At 36.1% G+C, this 27670-nt stretch overlaps 1 long non-coding RNA gene across 2 annotated transcripts; it reads right to left on the reverse strand.

The window, feature by feature from the left end:
• Window positions 1-7764: 7764 nt before the first annotated feature.
• On the reverse strand, window positions 7765-25527 carry LOC110295175 (uncharacterized). 2 transcript variants are annotated; one of them, XR_002378019.2, is made up of 4 exons: window positions 24798-25527; window positions 18446-18557; window positions 17298-17413; window positions 7765-7862 (listed from the first exon to the last, which is right to left on the reverse strand). It is a non-coding gene; the product is annotated as an uncharacterized LOC110295175 (long non-coding RNA). The 2 variants fall into 2 exon arrangements; XR_002378018.2 differs by having other exon boundaries at window positions 18446-18606.
• Window positions 25528-27670: the final 2143 nt, after the last annotated feature.

Raw genomic sequence — 27670 nt, forward strand, 5'->3', positions numbered from 1 at the left:
TGCATATACTTGGGGAAGAATATTACCTGGGAAAGACTAAGATTGGTTTCAGAATGACTGCACCTCTCTTTGGTCTTGATTTCAATTGAGTATCTATAGTCTGCATTCCTTCTCTTGGTTGGATATTTTTTTTAAAGATTTATTTATTTATTATATGTAAGTACACTGTAGCTGTCTTCAGACACTCCAGAAGAGAGAGTCAGATCTTGTTATGGATGGTTGTGAGCCACCATGTGGTTGCTGGGATTTGAACTCCAGACCTTCGGAAGAGCAGTCGGGTGCTCTTACCCACTGAGCCATCTCACCAGCCCTTGGTTGGATATTTATCTGGACACTGAGAATTTCTTAAAATTGATTAGTTTTTGTGGGGGCTTGTGAGATACCTCTGTGTTTAAAAGGGATCAGTTTGCTATCCAACAGTCAAAACTGACCTATAACTGTTCCTATCTGAAAGAACGTCAGGGATGGAAATGGAAAGGAGCATGAGGAAAAAAAGTTCCAGCCACAGGCCCAAAGTGAGATCCAACTCAAGGGGAGGCCCCAAGGCCTGACACTGTTCCTGAGGCTATGGAGCACTCACAAAATGGGACTTATCATGACTGCCCTCCAAAAGACCCAACAAGCTGCAAGTAGTCAGCTGCAGATATTTGCACCCAACCAATGGACAGAAGCGGCTGGCCCCTGTTGTAGAATTAGTGAAAAGCTGGAAGAAGCTGAGGAGAGCAAACTTGTAGGAGAACCAGCAGTCTCAATTAACCTGGACTCCCGAGATCTCTCAGACACTGGATCACCATCCAGGAAGCATTCAGCAGCTGATATGAGGGCTCCCACACATACACAGCAGAAGACTTCCAGGTCTGGTTTCAATCAGAGAAGATGCAGGTAACACTCCAGAAACTGGAGGCCCCAAGGAGTTTAGAGGTCTGGTGAGTTATGTGTGGGGGACACCCTCATGGAGACAGGGGGATGAGGAAGAGGTATGGGATGTGGAACAGTCGGAGGATAGACCAGGAGGGGAATAAAATCTGGAGTGTAAAAATAAGAAAAAGAAAAAGCAAGAAAAAAAAGCACTTGTGCTTTTGTAAAAGACCAAAACTCAAGCTCACTTCCTAGCTTCCACTTGGAGCCGCACAACCTACCTGTAACTCCATGGCCTAGATAGATGATACTCTTCTTTAGCCTCTGAGGGGACCAGCTATGCACATGGTACACAGATATAATTGCAGGTAAAACAGCCATAACACATAAAATGAAATCAATTAAATCTTTTCTTCTTGCATTGAATTACTTACTGGGTAGAGAATAAGCTCCATGGTACACATGGAGAGAGTAGAGGAAAATTTACAAGTATCAGACTTCTCCTCTGTACCTTTAGGTTCCAGGAAATTCACTACAGCATACAGGTTGGACATCAAGTGCCTTTATCTGCTAAGACATCACAGAATTGCGTCAAATACATGGACTAAAGTTATAGCTAAGACAATTAATACCATGCAATGTCAAAATAAATAAAATACTAAAGATCTCAAGAAAGTGATACGATCTGATCTTTAGAGAATGGCATATTTTGACCCTGGCACTGAGGGCTAAGCAACTGCAAAGTTTTCGAGTCACGTGGCAGTACTGATGAATGCTCATCAGTTTATGTGCCTATGCTGTTGCACATTCACATGGACACATGTTCACATGTATACAAATATGTATATGTAGTTCCTTCTGAGATATATTCATAAGTGCAGATTGATTCAGAACATCCCTGTGTACTGAATACTATGTCCAACTTAGATAAGTGTTTACTTGCTAAGATACTAAACCAGTATGAACATATTCTTAATTGGAAACCTTTATTATTTTCAAAGGAATATGATAATTCAAGGTCTCTTCAGTGCACAACTCTGGCTTATATAACATCTATTCAGCTTAAATGCTGCTGTACAAAACTTAAACATATGATTGCAAACATGAAGATTTGTCCAATACTGTGATGCCATATCTAGAGCAACAAATTTTAACTAAAAAACTTGAAGGAATAATTCTTAATCAAGATTATGAAAATAATTTTTAGTTAATTATGGCATATAAATTTTAGTCATGAGCAGTGGAAGACTACATCAGGAAAATTTTATCTCAAAAATATTTTTATGTCAATAAAATATAATGCAAATCTATCTGGAGTGAAATAATAGAAGAATGAAATATATGGGAAATATTTGGTGATCCATTCATAACATCCTGGGGTTTAATCTTCCATTACAATGTGAACTCATCTTTCTTCCATTCTCAAGAAGTTATACAAAGGCAAATGCACACACACACACACACACACACACACACACATGCAAAATCTAGTACAAAGTCTGTCTGGCAGAGAATATATATATATATATATATATATATATATATATATATATATATATACTCCAGATTTCTCCTGTGGGGATTTTCTCCATGTTTTCTCACATGTATTACTAAGAATGCAAACATTGCCTATGCTCTTTCTGTCCATAAGTCCTCTCCTTTGACAACTTGTTTTTCCACTGCTTCAGTGAAGGAGTAAGCAAAGAAGCCATCTGATGGCTAATCTTTCACAGTGCCTCCAATTTAGCATTTACTATGAAGAACGGTTATCTACAAGCTCTAAGGCTGGCAGCAGAATGATTCTAGGAAAGAAAAGACTAAAACTGGGTTTAGTCCAACTTTAGTTAATCCTCACTGTCCCAAACTTCTGAAGTCTGACAACAGGTGGTTTACTTTACCCATATTTATATAAAACACAATTTAGGATAAAAGTATCCTGATGACAATTCACTCAGCCCTGAAAGTGCAACAAAGCTTAAGACATGTTCACATTGAAACTCTTTAGGAAGTACATATGGCTTCTTCCATTAAGAGGGGTGGCATTGACTCAGAAATGATGCTTGAAATATAGGTCTAGGAAGAATGTCTGAGGCAAATACAACACCTGGGGAATCAAGAGTGGCATGGCCCTGAAATAAAATAGAAGTGACTTAGGATGTTGAAAATGTACACTTGATATTTCTCCTAAGAGAGGCCCTTTGAACATGCAAACTTTATATGCCCTAGTACAGGGGAACGCCAGGGCCAAAAAAAATGGGAATGGGTGGGTAGGGAAGTAGGGGGGAGGGTATGGGGGACTTTTGGGATAGCATTGGAAATGTAATTGAGGAAAAGATGTAATAAAAAAAATAAAAAAAAAAAGAATGGCCTTTATGAACTGAGAAGTACTGCTCAAGATTTGGGAAATAAACATAATATTGGTGGGAATTGGGGGGAATCCTGGCCCTAGAGATAGCTAAAATATTACCATGTTGTAAACTACATCCTTTCTGAGCATTCATGGTGGAAGACAGATGAAGAGACAGCTTGTGTGTTTAACTTATACTATTGACTCTATTGATTATCTGAGTGCACAGGGACCTTATAACCCATACAGATGAGCATTTTTGGTGGTTTATACGTTTCACATAGATTATGTATATTTCTTAGACATTGAATAGAAAAGTGTCTCTACTCTAAACACTACCCATTGCAATATGAAGCTCATCTGCCCAAGGTAGAGAGCGGCACAACTATATGTATATAAACATAAACATTTCTCAGATATTTGACAGTATGGACATTTAGCAAAGCATCATCAACCATTCTGCAATTGGATCTATGGCATCATTTGCCAAGATTTTTACTAAGTTTTTTTATGTTTACTGTACCAAGAATGGATTCTTTCTTCTGAGACAGGCCTCAAATCTAATCAAGAGAACAATGCGTCACATGTTCACAGCTATAATCACTCTTGCTACTACTATTAACATTTACAGCTCAATAAGGCCATTAATGTCTTTTCTCTGTAGTGTCTGCACAGAACCTTCTAGCATTTTAAAAGCTAACCATCGTTTAGGTGCCTGGCCACCTCAACATTTCTCTGTGTCCTGTAAGGAAAGTGGATGATGTTTACCTCTTCTTATCTAGATATAGTGAGAAAAGAAGAGCAACAATAGTAGCCTATATTATCTGGAGTATCTCTAAGGACACTCTGACCATTAAGTAACTATTACGTAGGCACTCCATGGATAGCACTGAGACTTTCTTTTGCCTTCTTTACCATATGATATTCCAATAGTAACTTAAATATTTATTTCCCAATCATGTTCTATCTATTCTTGTCTGTCTTAGTTAGGCTTTCCATTACTGTGACAAAACACCATGATGAAAAATCAAGCTGGGGAGGAAAGGGTTTATTTGGCTATACTTCCAAATCACAATCCATGATTGAAGGAAGTCAAGATAGAAACTCAAACAGGGATGAAATCTGAGGCAAATACAACACCTGGGGAATCAAGAGTGGCATGGCCCTGAAATAAAATAGAAGTGACTTAGGATGTTGAAAATGTATTTGTGTCAGAGGCCATGGAGGGATGTTGCTTATTGGCTTGCTTCACATGGCTAACTCAGCCTTATTATAGCATCCAGAACTCACAGCCCAGGATAGTACCACCCACAGTGGGCTGGGCCTTCCTTCATTTATGACTGAGAAAGTGCCGTAAGCTGAATCTCATGGAGGCATTTCTTCACCTAAAGCTTCTTCCTGTATGATGACTGTACCTTGTGTAATGGTGGCACACAAAACCATCCAATCCAAAGGACTCCTTGTCAACTTGACATATAAACATGTTGATATTAACCTATGACCCTTCCTTTCTTACTCATCCCCAAGACCTCATATTTAAAACGTAAATAACTTGAGAAAAATCCCACCCTCTCTACAAATTCCAACACATTAATACCCTTTATAATACTCAAATCTTTTTATTATTGTTATTATTATTTAATCTTTTTTTTGTCCAGTCATTATCCCACTCGATGTCCACCCTGCGACAGTTACTCATCCCATTCCTCCTACCTCTACTCCAAGAAGATGTCCCCACTCTCGCACCCCATCAGACCTTCCCCTTCCCTAGGGTCTTATGTCTCTCAAGAATTAGGTGCTTCTTCTCTCATGGAGACATCTGTATACGTGTCAGGAACCTCTTATAAGCTTGTATAGGCTACCTGGTTGGTGGCTTAGTGTCTGAGAGATATCTGTGGTTCAGGTTAGTTGAGACTGCTGGTCTTCCTATGGGGTTGCCCTCCTTATCAGCTTTTTCCATCCTTTGCCTAATTCAAGGACAGGGGTCCTAGGCTTCTCTCCATTGGTTGAATGTAAATATCTGCATCTGGATCTCTCAGCTGCTTGTCTGGCCTCTTGAAGGTTAGCCATGCTATTCTCCTGTCTGTAAGAATACTACAGCACCAGTAATAGTGTTAGGCCTTGGAACATCCTCTTGAGCTAGATCCCAGTTTGGGACTGTAACTAGACCTTGTTTCCCTCAGTCTCTTCTCTATTTTTGTCCCTGCAGTTCTTTTGAGAGGAACAATTCTGGTTCAGAGTTTTGACTGTGAGATGGCAACCCCATCACTACGCTTGATGCCATGTCTTTCTACTGGAGGTGGACTCTACAAGTTCCCTCTCCCCATGGCTGAACATTGTATCAAGGTCCCTCCCACTGAGTCCTGATTCTCTCTAACCTCCCAGGTCTCTGGTACATATTAGAGGATCCACCAACACCTATCTCCTGAGGTTGCCTGTTTCCATACTTTCACTGGCCCTCAGGGCTTCAGTTCTGTTTCCCTTCCCCAATACCTGACCATGTTCCCTTGTTCCTTTCCCTGTCCCCTCTCCCATCCAGGTCCCTCTCTCCCTCTGCCTGCCCCCTGGATTGGTTTCTTCTCCCTCCCAAGTGGGATTGAGGCATCCTTAAAATTGAGTCTCAATTGTGAGCACCCATAAAATGCTTTCTTACTTCAAATAGAAAAAAACAGGGCAAAGTCACAATCCAATCAAAGCAAAACAAACCACTAAAAATTTAATGTCTGGAATACACTCAATGGCTCTTCGATCCAAATGTTCTTTCTACAGTTTTCCCCAAACATGGCTATAGCTGTCACAGAAATACCCAACTTCCGGTACCAAATTCTGTCTTAGTTTGAGTTTTGTTGCTATGAAGAGACATCATGACCAAGACAATTTTGTAAAGGTAATTGCAGCTGGCTTGCATATTCAGATATTTAGTCTGTTATCATTATGGTGGGAAACACGGCAATATCAAGGCAGATGGGTGCTGGAGAATGAGCTGAGAGTTCTATATCTTGATCTAAAGGTAACTGAAGAAGACTGTATTCCATACTGGGTGGAACTTGAGCATATATGGTACATAAAAGTTCCACTTCCACAGTAACACAGATCCTCTAATAAGGCCAGACATCGTCCAGGAAGGGCATATATCCTAACAATGCCACTCATTATGTATAAGCATTCAAACACTTGAGCCCCATCTATTCAAACCAACACACTGTCTTATCATATCAGATATGTTACATATAAATTTTAGTACTACAGATGCTAAGTACTTTCTCTTTGCAAATTTAAGCCTTCACTGGCCCCTTATTCTCTCTTTTACCTCATTCCACTATTCTTGAACCCATCCTTCCCAGATATTATTCTTCTCTATTTCATTTACTCTGTATTCTACTATCCACTATCCTCCTCCCCACCCCCTCAAAAAAACCCTCACCAATAGCACATTTTAAGCTCTCGTGTTTATATTAAAAAAACAAAATATTTTAAGCAAGGACTTTCTGTTTTTGTCCTTTGGGACCTGGCCTACCTCTCTCCATTTAATTTTCTCAGTTTTATATATTTAATCCAAATGTAGAAATAGACCTGCAGCATACCACCACTCTTTGGCATATAACCATTGGGTTTTCTATCTTACAACAGAAATTTTTACACAACCATGTTAGGGTCTGTTATTCTACTTTCAGTAACTTGGAAATTGAATCACCTGAGATCTCCACCAAGACAATTTGATAATGAGCATGTGGAACATATCCAGTGTTATATCACCTAGTGGATAAAAAAAAAATATACCTTGTGAAGTACAACCACTTCACGATATCAGAAAGCTACCTGTTACTGGAGAGTTGTGTGAATATAGGACACATATAACTGATTGTATTGTTGAATTTATGAGATTTTATGCATCTATTCATAATTATCTTTGATGTTGGTACGTTTAAATATTCACAATAAATCTTATGTATTTATAAATTCCATTAAAAGCTTAGCATAACATATAACTTTCCTTATGGCACAATTATAATATTCTAAATATTAAAGGAAAGGAACAGTTTTATTTTTTGCTATCCTTCAAACTATTCATCTTCATAACCAGTATATTACAATACAGCAAACAACTGTGAATATCAACAATATTTTTGCAAATATTTTGAGTTTAAGTTAGAGGTTGGAAATTATTGTCCTTTTGTGTATAAAGTCAGTCTTCTATTTCCAAGCCTCTTTAAGAATATGATGTATTAAAATCTGATAAAAACAACCTTAACAAAATGACAATGGGAATCCATTGTAAAACTTAATGCATTATAGTAACTATTTTTTACAAAACATATATGTAATCCAGGGATGATTTAGAGTATATAGGCAAATTGTATGTCAATTCAATATACAAACTGCACCATTTCTTCTAAAGGGATTGAGCAGTCCTACATTCAGTAAACCTGTAACTCTTCAGTGCTCCAGATTACCAAAAAAGTTTCCTGAGACTCAGTAAATATACTGATATGCTTTAACCCAGTTGTCTTGAGAATTCACTCATGGAAGCCAATCAAGCAATGAGGATGGCATACGAAGCTTTATTTCCTGATTTTGAAGGTTTTCCAGAACAAGCTTTCATCAGTCTTTAAAGAGGAGAATGAAGAGTTCTTCTTGAAGGTGTAAATGCCTCTGCCTGTAAGTGAACATATAATATTGTCGAAGGGTCACATACCACATCAACTTAAGACCTGTGACAAATGCCAATACATTCATTCTTGTTTAAGACACACATTTAGAGTGGTCTAACACTACAAATAATAACCATAAAATATACAGTCTTATTTTTAATTAACTCACGATAACTCTATATCTATATCTATATATTTAAATTCTTTGAATATATCATTCATTGTATTTAAAAAGTAAAGAAAATATACTCTTTTGTTATAATACTATTTTTTCCAATGAACCCAGATTCAACCTTGTATAATTATGGAACAAAATATGCTTCATGAAAACTGAAAAGATTTCATTTTTAAAGCTAAATACAAATCACTATATAGTCATACACAGTGTGAAATTCTTATAGCTATATATTATTGGTAATTTAACAAATACTTTACCATTTGACATGAGTTGAATAAAAGGAAATAATCTAGTAATTAGAATAAAAATAGACTAAAACAAACTTTTTTGGGGGTGGGAGGGGATTCAAGACAGGGTTTCTCTGTACAGCCCTGGCTGTCCTGGAACTCACTTTGTAGACCAGGCTGGCCTCAAACTCAGAAATCTGCCTGCCTCTGCCTCCCAAGTGCTGGGATTAAAGGTGTGAGCTACCAAGGCCTGGCTTTAAAACAAACTTTTAAAGAAAGGAAGACAAACTTTTGAGATTGTATTCTATTCCTCCTAGAGATTTCTTCTTATTTAGGATTATTAGCTTCCATTCAAAGAAACCTGATACTTTAACGTGATTAAAACTATTTCTTTTGATTCACCTATGTTATTAGTCTTTTCACTGTTTAAATCCATCGTGTATATTATTCCATTCTTGTGCAGTATTTTCCTTAAGTAAGCATTTCAATTGTTTTGATGGTGTGAATTTTGCTTTATTTGTATGGTACAAATCTTTGAGAAAGATACTCTCGTCAAGTGTTTCAATAGCTTTAATCACAAGTACAGTGCTTACTGGTAGGTCAACTACTTCCCCTTGCTTATATGGATAATTTCTTCGAAAATTATTAGGGACACTTCCTTGCAAAGGGCTAAATCTCTCTCTTATCAGTTGTTCTTTTCCTGTAGTTCTTTAACAAGATAAGACACCCTGTCATATCTACTGCATCTACATTATAACACCAGCTGTTGTGGGAGTTTCATAAGACATTGTTTAGGCAGCTGTGATGTGGAAATTTCATGGCTATGGGTTTACTGTCAAAATGAGAAGGCACAATCTAATGGGAAATATTTTGGTCATCTGGCTATTATAAATTTTCCAAGTCCTCTACCACAACGTTCCCTGAGACTTGGGTGCAGCAGTTATATTGTAGACACCTGACATCACCTGAGGTTATGTACCACACAGTGAGCTTTTCTTTTGATTTGTAAACAGATATAGTTCATTTTATAACAAGAACAAAAGCTACATGCAAAGAAACAAGAATTTATAATGTATTTAGTGATTGTACTAGATCAGTAAAACAGAAGTATTATGTCCTCCTCCAAGATTCATGGCTTCATGATCTACTATAGTTAGCTAGGTTTTCAGCAGCAGGTCTGATTTTTCCTACCATTTGCTCAGGCCCAGTGTTACAGTAAATAACACTGGAATAATGACCATTCTACAAATGTGAAATTTATAAAGATTATAAATAGTCACAAAAATGAAAGGAAAAAGATACTGAAAGCTTAAAAGTTTTTTAGGTTAACAAGAACTGCTTGTACAACCACTCTAGAAATCAGTTTGGTACTTCCTCAGAAAATTGAATATAGGTCTACTGGAAGATGCACCAATTCCTCTCCTGGGCATATACTCAGAAGATGTTCCAATTGATAATAAGGACACATGCTCCACTATGTTCATAGCAGCCTTATCTATAATACCCAGAAGCTGGAAAGAACCCAGATGTACCTCAACAGAGAAATGGATACAGAAAATGTGGTACATTTACACAATGCAGTACTACTCAGCTATTAAAAACAATGAATTTATGAAATTCTTGGGCAAATGGATATATCTGGAGGATATCATCCTGAGTGAGGTAACCCAATCACAAAAGATGTCATGTGGTATGCACTCACTGATAAGTGGATATTAGCCCAGAAACTTAGAATACCCAAGATAAAATTTGCAAAGCACAAGAAAATCAAGAAGAAGGAAGACCAGCATGTGGATACTTCAGTCCTCCTTAGAAGAGGGAACAAAAATACCCATGAAAGTAGTTATAGAGACAAAGTTTGGAGCTAAAACGAAAGGACAAACCATCCAGAGACTACCCCACCTGGGGATCCATTCCATAATCAGCCACCAAATGCAGACACACATGGCACTGCACATGCCAGCAAGATTTTGTTGAAAGGACCCTGATATAGCTATGCCAGTGCCTGGCAAATACAGAAGCGGATGCTCACAGTCATCTATTGGATGGAACACAGGGCCCCCAACGGAGGAGCTAGAGAAAGTACCCAAGAGCTGAAGGAGGTCTGCAACCCTATAGGTAGAACCACAACATGAAATAATCAGTATCCCCCGAGCTTGTATCTCTAGCTGCATATGTAGCAGAAGATGGCCTAATCCGCCATCATTGGGAAGAGAGGCCCCTTGGTCTTGCAAACTTTATATGTCCCAGTACAGGGGAATGCCAGGGCCAAGAAGTGGGAGTGGGTAGGTAGGGGAGCAGGGCAAGGGGGAGGGTATAAGGGACTTTCGGGATAGCATTTGAAATGTAAATGAAGAAAATATCTAATAAAAATTTGAAAAACAAACAAACAAACAAAAGAAATGAAGGAAGTTCACTGTAATGTTTGGTAAAGTAAGGTGTAGCCTGTTTTAGTAATTTCTAGTATGCTGCCTAATGCATCCCTGGAACCTGGAGAGAGCTCAATAGAAGACAGTCCCTGAGGACCTTAAGCTCTACTCCTATTGATATGGCATCAAGCAAGCATGATCTGCAAAACAACTAAAACACACACACACACACAAGCACACACAAATAAAAGTAGGGTGATTTTCTATTCTACAAATATTACATATTCTGAACTATATGATGTGAATGAATGTTGGTTTAGTTAGTCATACACATTAATTTTCTTTACAAACAAGAAAGCTTTCTGGGAAATGTACTGTTAATTTATTTTTTCAGTATGTATTTACCTAAATATTATAGATAGATGATAGATAGATAGATAGATAGATAGATAGATAGATAGATAGATAGATAGATAGATAGATAGATAATACACAGATCCATCCTCTTAACACAATTCAGGGACTGAGGTAACCCATGTACACATTAAACTTCCTTTAACTGACTTTTTCCAGTTTAACTATAAGGAGTGAAATGTTACATACTAATCAAAGAGTAAAGTGTGATTTGCAATTCAGACTCGGGATTCCACAGTAATAAGAAGCAGAGAGAGAAAGAAAAGCAGAGAAAAAGAGGAAAAAGAAAATTTGGTAGATATAAAAGTCAAGAAACAGAGAAAAAGAGGGAAGGATGGATAATATTGAGATCGATCAAATTACAACACCTATTAGTAATTTGTGCTGTGGACTATGTAGAAAGATTAGCAGTTTCCCCTTTAAGGTGGCACACTAGAAAAGTAATTTGGCTCTGCATGCAATCTTTTTACAAAACTTCAATGCAAGTTGGAACTAGGAATATAAGATCCCATGGGAGAAATGAAAGAAAAGGTTAAGAATGAGGGCTGTGTCTAACAACTGACAAATGCTAACTGGTAATGTGCTTCTAGCAGAGTAGTGCTATTGCCTTTTCATTTTATTTCTCCATAATACTGTTTTGATTATTTGATTTTCTCGTGACAAGGACTCTATATTAATGATAAAAGTGCATTTCATGAACCAAAATGATTTAAACATAGCTTTCAGAGTAACTCTTCCCAAAATGTGCCCCTGGGATTTCAACTTTTCCTGACTCAAGATATTTCTCTTCAAGGTATAAAACCACTTTCAAGTGTAATAGTAAAGTAAACAGTCTTATAATGTGTTGATTGAACCTGCATGGATTGTTATTCATTAAATGACAAAATCTAAGTAAGGAAAAAACTCTCATTATTTTAAAGAGATGTGCCCCAGGGCATCCACATTTAGTTTCAAGTAATGAAGGGTTTCAGAAAGCTTTTCAATTCTGCCAAATCATTACATGCATATATTACTCATTGAAAACAGAATATGTAGAAATGACACGTAATTAGTATTTATTAAATGTGTTTTACTTCTAGCTAATATCTTCTAAGGACTTCTGAGTAATTCGACGAATTATTTCTCTAAGAACAGAGACAGGGCAACTACACTCACATTGCTATAGTATTTACTAATTCACAGTTGGCAGTTTAAAGTTCTCAACTTGATCTCAAAAAGAGTTGACTCTGCTAGACTCTGTTAAATCCTGTTACCAGTGAAGAGAAATAAATGGCCTTTCCAGAAAAACAAAAAACAAAAACAAACTGGCCTGTGATACAAACAAAAATCAAAATGCATGCTTCAGATTAACACATATTAAACATTATTCAGATTAATTTGCATTCATGACTTAAGCCCCACATAAAGAACAGAAAACAAGATGTTTCCTGAATTTCTGCAATCCTAAGGAAAATCATTTATAAATGGGTGAGTGCATACAAGTACTTAACAGATAATTTGGTAAAAGTTTTCTAAGTGCCCTCAACATTTCTATGCTTTTTCTCTTGACTAAAGAATCTATATTTATACAGCTGCATCTTTTTCATTAGCTGCTCTTATTTTCTTGTGGTCTTGGTGCTTCCGGCTGCAGAATGGATCAATCTTTCTTCAACTTAGAAAATTACTCAAAATGGACTTGATTCTTTCAACCTTTCTACTTGAAATGTCAGTAAAGCTTGCATGACCAGGGCAGAATGTACCTTTCGTTGAGTCCATGCCACTTGAGTACCTTATTTTGTGTTTCTTAATAGAGGAAAATTACCAGTGACTGACCTGAGTGCTTTAGAAATAAAAACTCAACTTGGGATTCAAGTGGCTTCACCTCTCTTATTAATGCCCTTCAGAAATTAGAGCAGAAATCTCTTGAACTTTCAGAAATGGTGCAGTCATTGGTTACTTCTGTGGTTTAGAGACCAAGTAAAAGACATGTAAAATTGAATTTATATTTTACTTAAAATAAGTGGGAAATTAACATGTCATGTTAGGAATATTGTAAACTTCTCAATATGCTTCATGGCAATAACATTTTCATTAAATACATTTTAGGAAACAAAAATGTCATTAGCCTTTTTATGATATTTTCCCAATGCATTTTCTTCTTTGTTTCAATAAGCCGAGTTGGTATATCCATCCAATTGTCTTACATTTGAGCAGATGAAGAAAACAAGTAATTAATATACTCCATATACAAATATGAGCACACCCCATTTTACTTCAGATTTTGAGGGCTTTGTGGTTTTGAAAAAAATTTAACATGGTCCCATATGAGACCTTGAATAAAATGACAATTTATTCCATTCTAAAACATTAGAAAGTTCAATAAAATATTCTACTAGCTTATAATAAATACTCAAGTTTTAACCTTACATTAGCCCAGAATTTAGAATCTTTCATACAATATTCTGAATTTCAAATATGTTTATTTATAAAGTGAAACTTTTAAGTATTCATCAAGAATTAATTAGATGGTTATTCAGGGTAATTAAGAAAAACTTGTGTTTGTAGGAAGCAGAGCCTGCTTCATTGATTTATAAGAAAGGATCTCAGTATTAATATTGAAAATAAAATGGTCACCAAAGGTTCATGTGCTAAGGTTCAGCTCTCATCTGATGGTGGTATTTTTCAATGTTTCTGGAAGTTTACAGGATAGGAGCTTTTGAGTAAAGGCAGTTCACTTGGTGAAGGTCCTTGAAACTAATGCTACAATTTTTCTTTCTCTGCTTCTAGTCTGCTAGTAGATGAGAACCTCTTCTTCCCCCTTTCAACTTTGACTTTCTGGAACTTTCCACAGTGTAAGGCAAGTAGTGGCATTAGAAATAATAGATATCAACAAAAAGTGATATACTTTCACATTCTGGGGTTTGGCCAATAATTACATTTTATAATTTATTTTCCATATGCATTCAATTCCAAAGACTGATAATAGTTTACTTTTAAATATATGTGACAAATTCTAAGAATAGTATACAATTAATAAATGGAAAAAATGAAAAAAATCAGTTCAATATCAACTCTTTTATTGATTCCAAATATGTGTCTCTTCTCTCTAAAAAAATAATACAACAAATACTCTTTCAGTTTTTTGGAACAATTTGTTTTATTGAGAACAAGGTGCAGCTTCTGGGATTCTTATTTAAGCTTTAAACATCAGAAAATAATGAGAAATGTTGCAGGTAAAAAAATTGTGAAAATAATATAAAATGTAAGTTAAGTGGAAAATATAGTCAAAATTTGACTATGTATAACATGAACTCACTGAAGAATTTGAAGTGTGTATAAACTAGCTGAAATTCACAATGACTGTTTTACTTGAAATATACTTTCTTAGATTAAAATACTCAATTCCTACTTAGTATATTTTTTAAAATAATTTATCAGTTTGTTGAGAATTCCATACAATGTACTAACATTATAATTACCCACAAATCCTCTCCTAACCTTCCATCTAGAGGCACTCCCTACTGCACAACTTATTGCCCCATTTTTTCATTAATTTAATAACCCATCAACTCCAATTTGTTCTGTTCATAAACTCCTAGATGTGAGATTTCTGCTGACACAATTATGTCAATATCACCTATGCTATAGTCATTGGAATAAGGGGATCTTAATTTGAAAATGCTCCCAAACATATTGACATGTGAGCAAGCCTGAGGTATATTTTATTAATTAAAAAGTTATGTGTGTTATGCATGTTCCAGAAGTGTTGGTGCTACCCTTGGGTGAGCAATTGTGTTACAAGAAGTTAGGCTGAGAAAATCATGAGAGGTAAGCCAGTAAGCCTTACTCAATCTTCAACTTTTAGATAAGTTTCTTACCTTGAAATCCTGGACTGTTTTCTTTCATTAGTGGACTATAAAATAGAAGTGGATGTGGTCATGAACCTGGATGTGGAAGCCCAAGTGGAAGAAGTAGAAGAGCAGCAATCCTTTCCTCTGTCAGTTGCTATTGGTCACAGTATTTTATCAAGGCAAAAGGAAGTTAACAAAGATAAGACCCACCTACTGGAACTTGCTCATCCTATTAAGAGCTGCACCCTTAAGAAAACCGACTCTCCTTTTCCCAGAATCTATCAACTGTTTAAAACATTTTGTTGGTGATAAGTTCACAAACTTCCCACTGAGGCTAAAATTTTGACTGGGTCATCGTTATGTAAATCTTGTGCATGAAACCACATCTGAGTATAGTGGTCCTGTCAAGGTCTGGATATAGGATCTTGCTACAGTCTTTCCTAACTCTGACTCTTAACATCATTCTTACTTCTCTACTCTAATGCTCTTGGGGGAACTATAATAAAATGCATAAGATTCATTTGTGACTGGGAAGGTATACTCTGAACTTTCTTTAGCTGTATGTTTCTGTGATAACCAGTGCTCACTGCACAAGCTTTCTAGAAAAGCCAATATTCATGAACATTAAATAAAAACTTCCTGAGATAATCCTTTACTTCATTTCAAGTTATATTAGGGAGACATGGAAGTAAAATCATCATTACTACTGACACAAACATAGAAACATTTATCAACAAAATGGAATAAAGTATTCAGACATAAAATTCTATTAGCACCCAAGGTTTGACAAAGGTGCCGAAAACATTAGAGAAAAGACATCATCCTTAACAAATGGATATAAATGTATAGATAAGGCTATTTGCTCCTTTACCATTCTCACCCGTACAAATTAAGTCCCAGTTGTTCAATTTTTTTAAGGCAATATCTGAACATTGCAGTAGAAAGAGTAGAGAGAATATTTTAGAACTTAGGTTCAGATAAGGACATTTTGTAAAGGACTCTAGTGGCCCACCAGGGAAAGTTGAATTCCACAACGTTAAATAGATTCTGTACTGTGAAAGAAAATGTATATTGGTTAAGGAGGCGGCCTAGAGAATGGAAAAACGTGTTTTTATCAGGTTATTCATTTGATAGTATAATGATACTTAGGAAGTATAAGGAACTCAAAAACTAAAATTAAACACCAGAAAAAAAAAATGTGATGAAAAAAATTGAGTTAATAGAGAGTTTAAAGAAGAAATACAAATAGCAAAGACATATTTTTTAAAGTGATAAAATTATTAGCTTTCAGGGAAATGCAAATTAAAACTACTTTCCAAATGCACATTACTTGAGTGAGAATGTCATGTTTCTCCACTCAGAATGGCTAAGATTAAAAAAAAACAAAGGAAGCCAAATACAGATAAGCATGTGGGATTCAAGGAACTCTCATACCCATCATGGGAGTGCAAACCCCTAAAGCCATTATAGAAATAATTGTGGCAGTTTCTCAGAGCACTAAATATAGATCTTAAACATGACTTAACCTTAGCACTCCTTAACCTACATCTAGAGGACTCTACTTCCTCCTACATCAATGTCTGCTCATCTATGTATGTGTCTGACCTACTTAAAATATCTAGGCAATTAATATAGCTTTGAAGTCTCTCAGGTGATAAACGTTGACTGAAAATACGGTATCTCTGTACGATAAAATTCTGTCTAACTATAAACAAACAAACAAACAATGAATAAGTGAATAGAGCTGGTTAGAAAATACCATACTGACTGAGTAGCCCAGATCCAAAACAACAAGTACTATATGTTCTTATATAGGATTTGAGCACCAAATGTTTAGATTTTGTGCTTAATTTGTGAAACAAAGGAAATTAAATTAAAAGTGGTCCATTTTAGATGAAGGGATAAAAAGATCTTAATGAAGGAGGATAATAAACATGGATACTATGTAGAGGAATTAGAAATAATTGTACAGGTAGTGTAAGTTGAGAAGAAAGATGGGGTTGTAGAGCTAACGGTGGTTTAGGGATGAGTAACTAAGGATAACTGCTTGAAAATGCCAAATGAAAATCTTCTTAAACACACACACACACACACACACACACAAACACACACTGGTTTTACTGAACATACACTTCCCTTGCGATTTGTTCCTTTCATCCTTCAAAAAGCAATAATTTGGAAAAAAAATTCCCAAAGTCAGGCATAGAACTACTACCTTCAGAAAGTTGGTCACAAGTATCACACAGCCCCCGATGGTAATATCGGGTAATGATGTTACTTTTAGCTATGACCCAGAACTTGAAAGGAAATATCTATTGCTGAAGACATTACAAAACTTTGTCACAGGTGGTAAGAATATCAAATCAGTACTGACCAGAAATATCTTTCATTTTTGAGGAGGCAAGGTCATTAACTTACTTACCAAACAATGTACCTTGAAATTGCAATGATGATTGCTGTGTTACAGTAAAACCACAGGTACAACACGGCAGCATGATGATTATTTCAGGATGATTATTGATGGATTGAAAGTCTCCTCTTTAAAAGAAAAGACACATACCTATAATTTTGCAATATGCACACAATGTTTAACCTTTAAAGTAGCAGCAGTAAAATAATTTTTAATAAAAATCAATTTATCCTCCAAATAAAAGATATTTAAAATATAGAAAGGAGGAAAGATAAAATAAACCATTTTCAGTTAGAGTTTGTATATGATCTGAATTTAGCCATAAATAAATGATGAAGTAGAATGTGCTTTGTAAAATTAGAAGCCTAATGATCTGGATTTATGACTTCATAATTACACTGTGTGCCACTCACTATGAGGATTTGAGTTAAATCTCCAGAAAATGTGTAATATAAATCACACATAAGAGCAAAATCAGATGATTACAGTGCTGGCAAAGTAGGGACACAGGGATCCTTGGAAACAATCTCACCACATTGATGAGCTCCAGATTCAGTAAGCAAACCTGTCTCATAAAATAAGGAGGGAGAAAAATTAAATGGAGAGAACGTCACATATTGTGAAGTTCTGGATTTCACCTGAGCACACATTCAGGTTCATAGAGGGAAAAATTCACAAACACACACACACACACACACACACACAAGCTTGTAAATATTACAGTATACAAAATATCAGTAAACATGAAAAAAGGATTTATACTACATCTTAGTTATGAAAAATAAGACAATCCTTAATATTACATTTAAATTTTCTCCATAGATTATTACTTTGCAAATTTACCAGACCTAGTTATATACACTAGCCTAAATAATAATACAATATCAGAGGTAAATATTTTTATTTTGGTAATTGTACTGTGATTGTATAATAAATAAAATTTTCTTGATTTCATAAAATACAAAGTGAGGAGAGATGTTGTGCCTGCTGAGACTCAGAAAAAATAACTGTACGTACAAACCAAATAGTTACACAAAGAGATTACACAAAAGATAAACAATAGTACAAAACATATCACTTTCTTTAAAATTACATGTAATACATGTGGTATCTTGAATATCCTTACAAAATTTCATTAAGTATGAATTTGTTATACTGACCATTTCAAGTGTCAATTGACTGGCATCAGGGATGTCTGTGTAGCTGCTTAAACAATATTTCTGCTTGTAAAATTATTTGGGGAATGTGACACCATTTGAAATCTGTAGATTCCTGAAAACACAAGATTTGCCTGAGTAAATGTAGACAGGCATCATCCCTTCTGTTGAGATGCAGAAAAGAACAGGGAGAGAAAGAAAGATCATTTTCTTTATGGCTGCCATTACATTCTTCTTTGTTCTTATGAATGAGAACTATGCTTTGTAAAATTTAAGAGCATGGGAGAAATTTTATTTTGGAAATAATATGCATATAAATGTGTTAAAATGCATATATCATAACGTCTTTATACTTATATAGGTATATATTCTACTCTTCAGCTCTTCTGGAAACTTCTTACACACACACATATACATATATATGTATATACATGTATATATATACATACATATAGATATACACACACATATATATCCATTTCTTACACATTAAATTAGGAACCACGTGTTTCAGATTTCTCCTCCTGAAAGATCTATCTCAACCAATCTTAGGAGAAGTAATATTTTCTAATTCAATAAAACTTTCCATAGAAAAGTTTTGTAGACCACATGAAGCTCAAGAAGAAGAACAAAGTGTAGGTACTCTGACCCTTCTTAGAAGGGGAATCAAAATACCCATGGAAGGAGATACAGAGTGTGGAGCAGAAACTGAAGGAAAGGCTATCCAGAGGCTGTCCCACCAAACCCAGACATTATTGTGGATGACTGACACTGTTTACTGACAGGAGCTGATATAGTTATTTCCTGAGAGGCTCTGACAGCGCCTGACAAATGCAGAAGTAGATGCTAACAGCTATCCATTGAAGTGAGCACAGGGTTCCCATTGGAGAAGCTAAAGAAAAGACCCAATGATCTAAAGGGGATTGCAGCCCCATAGGAGGAACAACATGAACTAAGCAGTACCCCCAGAGTCCCCCAGAGGGACTAAACCACCAACCAAAGAGTAGACATGGAGGGACCCATGGCTCCAGCCACATATGTAGCAGACCTTTTGGGACATAAATGAGAGGAGATATCCTTGGTTCTGTGAAGGCTTGATGAGGAATGCCAGCACAGGGAAGTGGGAGTGGATGGGTTAGTGAGCAGGGGGAGCTGGGATGGAACGGGGGGTTTCAGAGGGGAAAGGAGAAAAGGAGATAATATTTGAAATGTAAATAAAGAAAATACCTAATAAAATAAGAAAAAATAAAAATAAAATAAAATAAAATAGTTTATTTGGAAAAAAAATTGGTAGAGAAACTGATGTTGGCCCGACAGTAAAATTATAAACTTATATTAATATCAAATGAATTTAATATAACAATCCCACTGAGATTAGAAACTCCTTTTAATAATTAAATAATAATAATAATAATAATATTATACATGTTTTGCCTAATTAGCCACATAATGTATGTTTTTCTACCATTTTGCTAAGTGTTTTACATTGTCCTGGAATAATTGGCTTGTGTTGATTTTTTTTTCAAATTCTCATTGTATTGAAGTAGCTCATTTAAGGATTATCATTCTAAAAGTAAATTATATGGAACATATTGTGAATATTTTTTTTGAAAAATCAAATTTACTTGCTCATTGTTTATCTGTTTTGCCACCTACCTTGTCTTCAGGGTCCTTGAGTGTGTTTTTTGTGTGCACATGTGTTTTCTTATATTCTGTTTTGGTATTTGGAGACTTGCTTTATGAATGCAGGCTAAAGAATACTTAGAAGACAAACACATTATTTTTCTCAATATTTCTCCTCAAGCTGGGTTGAGTTTATGTGAAATTACAATTGTTGACATTAATTAGTAATTTTAAAAGAAAAAAAATATCTAGACAGCTTCTACCCTTGAGGGGGGAATTAGATAAATGAATACATCAACCATAGAATAATTGATATACTTGTTGTAGTCTTCAATTTGCTGGTACAGAATTAATTAAAATAATAGACAGCAAATGAATACATGCCATTGCGTAATGCTTGCTTGTTACCATATGCCTTTCTGTTTGTTTGCTTTAAATTATAGACATTTAGAGCTTAAAATTGGTTCCTTTTGGATAAGCAATAAATTTTTTCTTATTGAAACTTAGGAAATAAAACATATTTCAAGAGCTCTAATGCCACTAGAACTTATCCTTTCAATTGGGCATACATTTACTTGTTTTAAAGTGGTTATTTTCTTGTAATATGAGAATAACTAAATACAAGGTTCACAGTTAGGACTGAGGATAAACAACAACAACAAAAAGATAATCCCTATATTAATTTAAACTGTTTTATTAACTTTTGAAAAGTTAAAACATTATAATTTGATTATTTTCTCCATCTTTTATAACTTCTCCCAGATCCACACCTCCATTCCACTCCCACCAACTCTGTCTTATTTCTTTAAAGTTCATAGAGTACAGTCTCTATTGTCCATATACTCCCATTGTGTGTTGGGATTCAGTGGAGCAGGAATCATAGCTTTAAAGAAAACTAATTTTTCTTCTCACAGACACTATCAATTGTTAGAATCTCTTCAGTTAACAGTAGAACTCCCTGCCTATACTTGCCCACCTGCTGAGTTTTTGTCTGAATTGATCTTGTATATGCAGTCATAAGAACTATGAGTTCGCATGTGCCACTGCCCCATAGTGTTCTGAAACCAGTTTCAGCTGTAGTCTTGGTGGTATTGTGATGAACCTAATTACCTTTCATTACACTCATCCTCATTCTCTGACCCATATATTCCTTACACACACACAAACACACAGACACACACAGAGACACAGACCCACACACACATACACACACACACACACACACACAGACACACACACTTCCATGCTTAGAAAACTTTGGGGAGTGTGGATATGATACAGATGTTCTTTATAACATGGACTGTTTTTATTGTTTGAATATTAATCAGTTATGGGTCTCTTATTAATCACCATGAATGGCAAAGAGAAGCTTCTCCTACATGGTGTGAAAGAGGCTCTGTGAGACTAATGATAAGTCATTACTTTGTATCTTGTCTATTTATTGTAATGTAATACTAGAATTTTTTTTCTAGGACCTATGACCTATATAGTCACAGATTCTTGAACTCAATAGTGGTACCATCTTATGAAATAGAGCTTAAATTCTATCAGAAAGTTGTTGATTTCTGCCATTATATTTGTGTTGTATTGATCCACTGGGAAGAATCTCTTTTGGTGGGCTTGTTATTGTAACTCACAAGGAAAATAGCTGGGTAAATTTATGACTGTGTTACTTCCCCAGTAACAAGCTTAGCACCTTCTAGGGGAATAACCTAAGCAGTACAGATGAAGATTCTAGGTGAGTACCAACATTACTTTTCATCGTCTGTGATTTTATATATGTTGTATCTTCAGCATAGAGATCTTATTGTCATGCTCTGTATGGTAACAAAAGCAAGAAATAGTCATGTATGAAGAGAGTGTCTGTGACAACATATTAGCTAATAAAAATAATCCAGCAGTAGTGCTAACACACTTCTGGTACTGGTTTTGTTAGCTTGTGTTGTCAAATAGGGGTGTTACTGCTCCAATACAGTTTCAATTCTTTTTAGGTCTGTTTAAGCTTGTTTATAGAATTTTTCCTTAATGGTGTGTTTTCATGTGCATCTTTCTGGTCTTTAGGAATAGTTTTTCCTTCTTGCTTTCCCTCCCTCCCTTCTCCTTTTACTCCTGCCTCACTACATCTATCTATTCCTGCTTTATCAGTCTATTATATATTATGTTCTCTCTACTTTGCCTTGAGGCCCCATCAAATGACCCCCTTATTAATTTACTTACCACTTTGGGGATCAAGTTGAATAAATGAAAATCAGCATCCATTAAGTATCTATTCCTCACCTACTCTGTTGTGAATGATTTCAAACCTTAAAATTACTTTGCATAATATTTTCCTTCAAGATCAGCATTTTGTAAACTCCGTTAGAAGCAGGGGCTAATATCCAATGAATTAAAAACAAAACAGAACATCCTTGAATGACAAGTTTAACTAATAAAGGAAAACATGGGGTAGAACATGCTAGAATACCACTGAGAGTAGCATGGTAGAAGTAAAGGGGCCACATAAAACCAGTTCCCTAATGCTTATTTTATTTATTTCCTTTTATATTGTTCCTGTACTTCAATATTTTCAAGGTAAATAGCCTGTCCAATTTTAAGCAGTTTTGTCTACTTGAAGAGTTCTCTTCATCCCATAATCAGCTTCCAAACGCTGACACCATTGCATACACTAGTAAGATTTTGCTGAAAGGACCCAGATATAGCTGTCTCTTGTGAGACTATGCCAGGTCCCAGCAAACACAGAAGTGGATGCTCACAGTCAGCTATTGGATGTATCACAGGGCCCCCAATGGAGGAGATAGAGAAAGTATCCAAGGAGCTAAAGGGATCTGCAACCCTATAGGTGGAACAACATTATGAACTAACCAGTACCCCGGAGCTCTTGTCTCTAGCTGCATATGTATCAAAAGATGGCCTGGATGGCCATCAATTGAAAGAGAGGCCCATTGTACATGCAAACTTTATATACCCCAGTACAGGGGAACGCCAGGGCCAAAAAAAATGGGAATGGGTGGGTAGGGAAGTGGGGATAGGGTATGGGGGACTTTTGGGATAGCATTGGAAATGTTATTGTGGAAAATACGTAATAAAAATATTTAAAAAAAAAAGTTCTCTTCAGAAACAACAATAGTGAAGTACATTGAAATCTTTGTAAAGAGCCTGTCCATTAACCCTCAATATTCTAGAAGTGAGGAAGATAATGCAAAATAATTGCTTATTAGGATCTCATTATTTATGTCAACTTATTTTGTTTCAAAATCTGACTATTGGTTGTCATCTCAGTTTTGTTCAATATCCATCATTTATGTAGGTTGAGGGTCCTGAATTTAAAGAGGCACACCCACATCCCTAACCCAGAAGCCATCTCCAGTTGATGACTATTTACAAAATGAATGAATGAATAAATGAATGAATATTAAGTTTTCTTCAAGTGAGTTTCACTGGAAATACAATCCACTCCTAAAGGTAGGACCAATACTTTGCAGTAGATGTCTTTAGAGGTTTTTGTATCATAATATACATCCAGGGCTGTCTTTGTTCTTTTTTGGAAGCTTACAGATTCTGTGGATATAAATGTATGGCTTCTGAGTTTGGGGTTATATAGGACTTCTGTGTATGCAAATATATGTGCGTTTTGTCTATTTGTATTTCTGGTGCTTGTTCTTTGTTTTGTCCTATTTTGATTAGTTTCTTTTTGTTTTATTTTATTTTATTTAATCTTATTTTTATTCTTGTTATTCCTTAGATGCCTGTTAGTTTTCTAACTAGATATAGAAAGGGAGCAGGTCTGGAAGAGAGGGAAGTAGGAGGAACAGGTAGGAGTAGGAAGAGGGGAAATTTACTCAGAATAATTCAATATATATTGTATGAAAAAAATTCAATTAAAAAAAAAAGATTTGTGTCAAAATTTAACACTCGATGATGAGCCATAATTTGTTTGTCTGTGTACACAACTGGTAACTCTGTGTGTGTGTGTGTGTGTGTGTATATCCCTCTGTGTGTATAAGTATGTGTGTATATGTTGTGCTGTAATGTTATTTTTTTTATGGTTTTTGTGTGTTTGTGTGTGTTGGGTGGGTGTGGATGGAGTGAAGAACAAGGATCATTTTGGATAGTAATTTATTTTTAGGGATTAGTTTACAAGCTGGCCAGGTTAACAGATCCAAGGGTCTTTATTGGAACCATAAAGACAATTTCAGCTCAAGTGATATAAGAGTATCGGCAGAATTAGTTTTCAAAGACTTGTACTGGTAATATGTGAGTATAACCATGGTTGATATTCTTAATAATTGATTACTAATGGTGATCCACATTTTTTAAAAATACCTTCATAATTATGTGGAGACAGGTGTTTTAAAAATGGGGCATCACACCCTATACAAGTTGCCATATTGTGAGAAGGCAACCACTTAAATAAAGTAAGTTGGCTAGGTTGAAAGTGCTGGGTATAAATTCCCTTCCACTGTATTGGTCTATAGTCAAGTAAGAGAGCTGTCAGATACTATCAAGGTAATAATGGCATTATTACACCCTTGGAAATATGCATCTTATTGGTCATTATGGTAGAGCATAGGCTTTACAGTTAGACAGTGTTATTATTGCTTCATGTTTACATGCCATTTTTTTAAACCTGTGAGAGCTAGTCCTCAGGGTAGAGGCTTCCAGGTCAGTTCCAGTTGAATTCTCCTAACTACAGTGTTTGAAATATGTGCTGTCTTCAGCAGTAGGGACTTACCTTCAAGTTCTTGGGGGAAGACAAGGGCAATAGCAGGTAAGGTTATGAATCCTAGAGGAGAACCTATTAGTTCTACTTTTCTATACCATTATAATTTATTTTTTTCCCACATCTTGAATGTTTTATTTCAACTGCCAACTGGCACACAACTTGTTGGCTCTAGATGCGATCTCAAAGGTCTTTTCTTTTCTCCACATTTAATTCTAAAACTGCTGTAGCTTGTTCTAAGTTTCTAACCCAGGCTTCACATTTTCTCGATCCACAGGAGGTCACTTGGAATGGTTTCATATCCCAACGTTTTTTGTTTTGGCTATGGTGGGTTTTATTTTTTGAATTATTTGTCTTGTGAGAACATAAAAATATTGTTGGTCTTACAGTTCTCTTATAGTTTCTTGCGCAGGCAGGTGGCAACTGAAAGGCGTTTCTTCCTGGTTTCTTCCTAAGTGTTTTATCGTCTTTCACTAGTTTGTCTTTGTTATTCTTCCTGACTGTTAGGTGACTGGAGTACTCCATTTCTCTTTGTCTGTTGGTATCTGGGCCTGGCTGTTCAGATGTTTCGGCTGGCAGTTGATTGTTGGCATTCTCTGGTATGCAGGCTTCTTCCTTCGGGTTTAACTCTTCCAGGGATCTGCTCCAGTTACCTGTCCTCTGCAAATTGCCCCCCATGACTAGAGTAGGACACCACCATCCAATTTGGTGTGGCTGACAAGTAGCTCCCACCACCACCACCAGCAGCCAGTAACAGCAATAGAATGGCTTATACATCATAAAGCATGTCTCCTCCTGACACCTCTGCAGAGGCTGAGGGGGGAATTCTGGGGAGGAAAGGAATAAAGAAGTCGGATAAAGAGGTTGTTTCTTCAATACTACTTGTACATCCATTCCAAAATGATTTACTTTTCCTTCTGTTCTCTATGATTAAATATCTGTAGTCAAATGGCAACAAGAAAGTAATTTCTTCAAGTCACTACCATAGGTGTTGCCCTACCGCCCTTTCATTGGTTCAGTCTCCATCCTCTTTTTTTTCCTTCTTACTGGGAAAAGAAATTTATTCTTCACTTTTCTTGAAAATAGATTACTTTCTCATGAAACATACTGATTATCGTCTCCCCTCCTTCTGCTTCTCCCTGTTCCTCCCAACATTTCTTCTGAATCCATTCCCTTTCTGTCTCTCATTTGAATTGATATCAACCAAACATGGACAAAATTAAATATAAGATTAAGCAAAAACTATCAATCAAACATTAGACAAGGCAACCCATCTGGAGGAAAAGAGCTCCAAAACAGGCACAACAATCAGAGACCCACTCATTAGCACAGTCAAGGGGCCCATAAAAACACTGAACTAATAGCTATAATATATAGCTATTATAGCTATATATGCACCACCAGGTAGTGCAGACCCACCCATGTCAGACCTGTGCTTGCTGCTTCAGTCTCTGTGAGCTCATATATGCCTCGCTTAGTTGATTCAGAGTGCCTTGTTCTCCTGGTACCTTCTATCCCCTCTGGCTCTTACGATATTTGGCCTCTTCTTCCACAGGGTTTCCTGCGCTCCAAGAGGAAGAATTTGATGGGGACTTCCTTTTTATACTCTCCATGTAATATCTGGCTGTGGCTCTCTGTTTATGTATCTATTTGCTGCTTGGTGAAGCTTCTCTAACGATGGCAGAACAAGTCACTGTGCTATACATATAGCAGGAAATCATGAGTTTTAATTTAATTCTTACCTTTTTCTAGGCCAGTCGTGTATGGTTCAGCTTCTCCCATCTTTATCATCATTTACTCTTTTTGTTTTTACCAGGAATTCCTGTAAAATAATATGATATTAAAAGCTTCCACTCCTAATTCTAAATAATTTTCACAAAAATGTGAAAACATCTCTCTGCAAATCAATCCTTATTTTATGCTTGTTTAAGTATGGTTCTTAAACTAAGAATGTTTCATTTCATGATTTTTTCAATTCTTACACGGTTAAACAATTCCCAGGACAATATTTAATAAGGTAAAAATTACAAGAAACTTCAGTGTCAATAAATAAATTAAGTTAGAGTCTAGATTTTAAGTTTTTGAACATTTATTTTTAATTATGAGAGTTGGAGAGTATATGTACAGAAGTGCAGGTACCCAAAATGTTCCAGAGCTATTGGATTCCTCTGGAGTTAGAGTTATACATAGTTATGTGCTGTCTGGGAGTGTGCTCTGGAAACTGAAATCAGGATCTTTTTAAGAGTAATATGTGCTCTTAAACATTAAGTCATTTCTATAGCCCTGGCTTTTTGTTGTAGTTTGTTTGTTTATGATTAGTTTGTTCTTTTCAATTTATGTCAAGTATCACCTCCAATATCCTCCCAGTACCTCCCCCATTCCTCACTCCTCTTTTCTGGAGAGCTTCCCACTAGGTAACAATACCCCAGTACCTCCCCACTATCCTCACCTTTCTGGATACCTCACATTGCTGCAGACTAGGTCCATCCTTTCCTCCAAGGCACCCTCTATGAAGGTATGGGATCCACAGGTAGGTAGGGAATAGATTCAGGGACAGTCCTTGCTTGTGTTATTGGGGACCAAACTGCTTATCTGCTACATATGTGCAGGGACCATCCAGCCATGCTTTCTTTTTGGTTGGTGATTCAGACTCTGGGCACCCCCAAGATTCTAAGATAGTTGACACTGTTGGTCTTCCTGTTGAGTCCCTGTACTTTTTGGATCACTCAATCCCTCTCCCAGCTCTTCTCTAAGACTCCTCAAGCTGCCTCCAATGTTTAGTTGTGGGTCTCTGCATCTCTTTCCATTGGCTGGGTGGAGCCTCTCAGAGAACACTTATACTAGGTTCCTGACTACAAGCATAACAGAGTATCATAAATGGTGTT

The sequence above is a fragment of the Mus caroli genome, unplaced genomic scaffold (genome assembly GCF_978045245.1).
Source record: "Mus caroli unplaced genomic scaffold, Mus_caroli_1 scaffold_4, whole genome shotgun sequence".
Lineage (NCBI taxonomy): Eukaryota > Metazoa > Chordata > Mammalia > Rodentia > Muridae > Mus > Mus caroli.